Below are 6,765 nucleotides of genomic sequence, written 5' to 3'. Positions count from 1 at the left end.
AAACATGCAATATAACTTACTGTTGATAGAAATTGGGGTAATTTGGGGTCTGTATAATGTCTTTTTTCTTGAATGCTGTCACGTTATATTTCTCAAAAATAGTCTTAATTCTACCTCCGTCACTATTTCTTCGACCGTTGTAAAAAAAAAGAAAGATAGAAAAACCTTGAAGCACGTGATTACAGATAGAAAGATACTCTATTCTAAATGGTCTATATATTCTAAAATCGAGTGAAATCAGATATATTAGTCCTGCCATAATGTTTTGCATTTTTAATTATTTGTGTTCATATCTGCTACAGATACTGCATGCAAAAAGCGTGGTATACTATAGTTGAATGTATTTATTGTATTTTCTTCTTCCAAGTAAAAGTTAACCTAAAGAAGCACGTTCGTTTTTATATGTACAAAGTGTATCTCTTATTACTAAAGGAAGCACATACAGCAGTATTCAAATTAACAGAGAATATTTGAAAAAAAAAGGAATCGTAAAGATTTATTGGAATCTTGAAATTCCCTTTCGTTGACAGAAATCAATGAAATGCATATTCTACATGCACAAGCTGATTTGATAACAAACTATGGTCGATCAGATTATGTGAAGAGCGAAATTATATTTCATAGCTAATTTTCATTGTTTTAGGCTAGCATTTTGTAGGAAATATAGTTCATACATGACCAATTGGAAGAGTTAATATTTACCTACAATAAATCGTAACAAAAATAAGATTAAACAAAATTGTATAAGTGCATTAATAAAATAGAAGATAATAAAATATACAAATAAATCGAAATAATAATAAATATATGAAAATTTATATAAAAAACAATCACATTAAATTGATATTTTTATGACCTACCTACACAAGGCTGGACCCAGACTATCAACAATAACAAAAATAACATTTTCATTATTCACTGGCTCGTTGGGTCAACAAATTGACGTATTTTAGATAAAATTGAATTTTGACCGGTATCTTATTATGTCACTGAAAAGAGTAAATCCTGTCAGCTTGTCCGGACATAGACATGAACACTGTTTAATTAAGGATTGATTATTTAAAATCTATTCTTTGAAAAGGTTATTGTTAAAATTATGTAATTAGATAAATGAAATTATGTGCTATGAAATAACATTTTATTAGAAAAAATATTGGTGGCTTTTAAATTGAAATAAAGGTATCTAAACAGAATACAAAATTAAGTAGTTAAAATAACAATTATAGCGAATAAAGGGGAAACAACTGTTTGCCCTGAGACATGTGCTGCAAACAATAATTATTTCACATACTTTCAGCTGGTGCAAACACAGAAGAGTGGACATTATTTTTTTAATTCTTCTAAAGATAAAAAAAAGGGTTTTATATACTCTGGGACTATTATACTAACCATTGTATTATGATGTCCCAGATATACTTTACATTGATTGATATGCACGTGAAACTATATGTATGCACATGTACCAAATAACAATTACACAAAATGTTACTTTTCATAAGTACTTATTCCGAAATCAACAAAGAATTTTAATAGTTAGACCAATTTTGTATTTTGCTAGTTTTGCACATTGTTGATACTTTAGGCCATACGGTGTCCCATAATTACTAACCGTCATTTGGCCGAACTCTGATGTATTTATCAGAAAACTTCGACTGCAAAGACGCTCGAAAAGTATGTAACTCGCGGATCCCCATGTTCATTCCCAGCAGACATCATCACAAAACATCAATTTTGTAGCAAAAAGAAATCCATTTAGCACACGGGAAAATAATAAGTTCAACAAGCTTGACGATGATTTTATATCAGCAGGTTAATTACTCCAGACTTGCTTTCAGTAACTGCCAACATTCTTGGATATGGAATTGGTCATCATCGTTCTGTTTTAATTGTGTTTTTTGGTATCTATATATTGTATTTTTTATTATAATATACCTTTTCCACTGATCATAACAAAAAGGAAAGGGCTGAGACGATGCACAGGTGTCCTAAGTCTAAAGATTTCTGGCCAACAGTAAAGCCATTTCTAACAAACAAAGGATGCACCAGCTAAAAAGAAACCATACAACAGGAAGACAACAAAATCATCACAAACCAACAAGAAATATCTGAAATTTTTAATAACGTTTTTGTAAATGTTGCAAAAAACATCGATGACAACAACATACAGGTTAATGACAGAAGCTATTTCTAATAAGGCAGTGTCTGCGCGTACCCGCATGCGGGTACGAATAGTCAAATTGCCATTCATAGGCTACGCGTACCCACATCCGGTTTTATAATAAAATGCCATCGGATCGGGAATGAAACGTGAAACATATACCGAAATCGATAATATGGGGATTTCGTGTAGAATGAGTGAAGAGTTTGAAAAATATATTTTCAAATTGTATTTATTAGATAATGATACATAATAAACATTGCAAATTAAATGCACACTGATGGAAAATGAAACTGTACAGTCCCTGTAAAAGAAAAACATGATAAAAATTAATACTATTATAAAATGTGCCGTTTTCAATATGGTCAAATAAACATTTATTGATCTCATGATTTTGAGAACTGTGTGATTCCCTCACAATCAGGTTTTGTCCATCTTTAGTTATGCCAAGTTTAAAGCGGAAAGGACAATTCCATTTGGAAAGTACTGAACAGTAGACATATCCTTAATATCATGAACGGTTTAATTACAATAGAAAAACTAGAAGTATTCGACAAAAAAAAATTAACCTGACTAATGAATGAAACGCGGCAAATTCGATTAAAAACTATAATTTAAACAATATTAATACCTTGTATTAGGTCTTTTTCCTGTCGAACTTGTTTGGAATTTTTTGCCACCGTGAATACAGGAAAAATTTATTCTTTAACAGAATAACTTGATTCCTCTTTAATTTTTGTGTTTCCAGTTCTTCTTTTCTCTGCAGCTGCAATCAGGGATTTTCTATACTATAGTATAGAAAGTCCCTGCTGCAATTGACTCCGAGTTTCTTTTATACAATTGTATAAAATTAATCGACTGATAGTTCTGAACAAATAGTTCCAATTCATGATAACTTTGAAATGTCTTCCCACATGTATATCACTCTCTTCCATTTTAAGAATATTTATTAACTGAGAAAAACTGTTCACTTACCTATATATAAATAGTTATAAAAATTCTGAGTAGTTTTAATCAATTTATTCACTAATTGCGACAAATTTCGTATATATTTCACGTTTCATTCATGTGGGTACGCGTAGCCTATGAATGGCAATTTGACTATTCGTACCCGCATGCGGGTACGCGCAGACACTGCCTTCTAATAAATACTCAAATGGGTCAACATCAAATAAACTTACTTTTCAGCCTAAAAATGAAGCATTTGTTTCAAAAAGAATTGGTAAAATTAATGTTAAAAAGGCAACTCACGGGTATAGATGGTATATTATACAAATATATCAATCTTAGAAGGGGTATTCGCCAAAAATACCGGTTGAGAGGTACACAAATTTCCAGCAGCCGTTAGGCGAGGGAAATTTGTTTACCTCAAAACCGGTATTTTTGGCAAATACCCCTTGTAAGCATGATGTAATTGTTTAATTCCACCGAATGTTCTTTGTATCCATCTCAACGAAAAGTCTAGAGGACTTCGGACGTCACGTTATTTTAGACATGGTATTTCCCATCTGCCATGGTATTTGCTAGCAAAAAAATACCCCGGCACATGGAATTCCCTAATGACAAATACACCGACAGAGAAAAGAAAATCTCAATATATAGAAAATTTGTGAAAAATACCATTTCTCTCATCCAATCAAAATACAGCATTCTTGAAAAGGATAATTATAGACCCGTTAGTATTTTACCTGCTATATCTAAAATTTTTGAAACAGCCATAGAAAATCAACTTACTAAATACTTTGATGATATTTTTGACCATTTCCTTGCGGCTTTTCGATCAGGCTATGGCTGTCAGTCAACATTACTTAAAATTTTGGAAGATTGGAAAAAGGCACTGGATAATAATAAATACTTAGCAGCAATTTTGATGGATCTCAGTAAAGCTATGACTGTCTTCCACATGATCTACTTCTTTGTAAATTGGAAAAATTTGGCCTTAGTCCATCTGCTCTTGAGTTGCTAAAAAGTTATCTTACAACAAGAACACAGTGTGTAAAAATAGGTCAGAGTATCAGTCAAATGCAAGATATCTATAAAGGTGTTCCTCAGAGATCAATACTTGGCCCTGTATTATTTAATGTATTTATAAATGACATCTTTCTTTTTGTCAAACACTGTGAATTATATAACTATGCTGATGATAACACCCTCTCTAAATCAGGTACTACTTTGGAATCAGTAATTAAACCCTTAGAGGAAGATAGTAACTCCCTAATATCATGGTTCCCCTTCAACAAAATGCAGGCAAACACAGAAAAAATCCAGGCAATTGCCATAGGAAAAAAAACACACACACAAAATATGGTCTTCAACCTAAATGGATTCAACATAAAATGTGACGAGGAGGTGAAACTTCTTGGTGTAACAATAGACTTTAAACTGGATTTCAACACTCACATCTCAAACATCTGTAAAAAAGCTGCACGACAACTAAACGTACTAAAAAGAATCGGCACTCATCTCACCAGACTTTCTAAACTTACAGTATACCACTCATTTATCTTGTCAAACCTCAGCTTTTGTCCTCTTACATGGCATTTCTGCAGTGAACAAAACACAAAGAAAATAGAAAAAATAAAAGAAAGAGCACTCAGACTTATTTATGACGACTACAAAAATTCTTACGATACTCCTTGAACAGTCTAAGCTACCAGCACTAAAAATCAGAAGAATGAGAACCATGGCATTAGAGACTTACAAAATAATTAATAAATTCCTACACAATTTAATAAACATTAAAGAAAATTCATATAATTTTAGGTACAAAGGCATAGCGGATATACCACGGGCAAAAACAACAAGGTATGGTAAGAAAAGCTTTACTTATGAGGCAGCAAGACTCTGGAACTCCTTGCCAAATGAGGCAATGACCTTATCAACTTTTGGCCAGTTCAAAATTTTTATCTCAACCTGGTGTTTTTTTCAGAAAATAGTACCTGCAGTTCTTGTAAATAATTTAACTCCTAGCTGCTCCATGACTTAACTTTGAAGCCTGCTGTTTGTTTTTTATTTTCATTTTTTGCAATTTTTTATTTTTATTTATTATTTCTTTGTTTTGCTTATGCATTACCTGTGCTGTAGCTGCTTGCAGTCTTTTGCTTGTGCTTTATAGTGTTTAATTTTGCATGTGCTACTTGGATCTAGATACTGTGTGCTCTTATGTGCGCCACATTTTTGCGCCTGTCCCAAGTCAGGAGCCTCTGGCCTTTGTTAGTCTTGTTTTTTTTAAATTTTAGTTCCTTTATATGTTTTGGAGTTTAGTGTGACGTCCATTTTCACTGAACCAGTACACAATTTTATTTAGGGGCCAGCTGAGGACCACCTCCGGGTGTGGGATTTTCTCGCTGCATTGAAGACCCATTGGTGGCCTTCGGCTGTTATCTGCTCTTTGGTCGGGTTGTTGTCTCTTTGACATATTCCCCATTTCCATTCTCAATTTTATTTGTTATTTAATATCAGTTGGTTAAAGAGCTCTTAAGAGCTCATGTTCCTAGTTATTATGTATATATGCAACCCAACTTTAAATAAAGATTACTTTACTTTACGTCAAAAACTTGTTAAACTATCATGTTCATGTGCCTGTCATATGTCCGGAACCATGCTTGTCAGTGGTTGTCGCTTGTATTTTCTCAATGTGTGTTGCCAGCTTGGGAATTTGATTTTGAAGGCAGATCTTTGATGATCTTTGATAGTCACTGTTGAATTTATTCACAATTTTTATTTAGATTCAGATGCTTTACATCTTAAAATAGTGTAAAATTTACTGTACAAGACTATTTGTTGACCTCAAGATGTCTTTTCACCATGCTGTATTCGAGGTAAAAAATAAGGAATATGAATGGTAAATGGTAAAGAGTTAAAGAGTGCACCTGCCCCTTGCGGGATTCGAACTCACAATCTCAGTGTTGACAGGCTAGTGATACAGTAGTTTGACAACTAAGACCTCTCGGCCACCGAGCACACAGTTGATCAGAAGATATGTGGCTAACTACGGTCACTCTGCTTCTGTCCATCCACAATCTGACCACATCTCATCCGTGGTTGTTTTTTTATTAAGCTCATTATTTTTGTCATTTTTGTCATTTGGTTTTGATGGTAGATCTTTGATAGTGTTTTTGTTAAATTAATTCATTGATTGTTGGTTGCTTAATGTCCAGTGGCAAATATTTCATGCATATTCAGGGCAATAAATTCATTCACAACTTTTTCCATTTGGGAGCAATTTAGAGCTTGTCATGTTGTATAGAAACCTGACTGGTGTTTCCGACTGTATGTTGACCGGTAGATGTCTGGTTTTGTGTTGTTGGACTGTTGTCTCATTGATGTACAGCCCATATCTCCATTCATTCCCATGAAATTTGATGTACAGGAAGCTGAATGTAACCCAAACAAACAAACATATAAACATAACATTTTAATAAAAAAAAATATCTTAAGTATAGAAATGATAACGAGATAAACAATATCACTGATTATTATAAAACATAACAAGGATAAGAACTATTACTGATATTATTACAGTTTGTTACAGTACAAATGTATCTCTAACACAATTTTATTATATAATTGCCTTACATGAAGATAATAGAAAAAGGGAATTACAA

Source organism: Mytilus californianus, unplaced genomic scaffold (genome assembly GCF_021869535.1).
Source record: "Mytilus californianus isolate M0D057914Y unplaced genomic scaffold, xbMytCali1.0.p SCAF_9, whole genome shotgun sequence".
NCBI lineage: Eukaryota > Metazoa > Mollusca > Bivalvia > Mytilida > Mytilidae > Mytilus > Mytilus californianus.
This window is presented reverse-complemented; position numbering follows the sequence as displayed.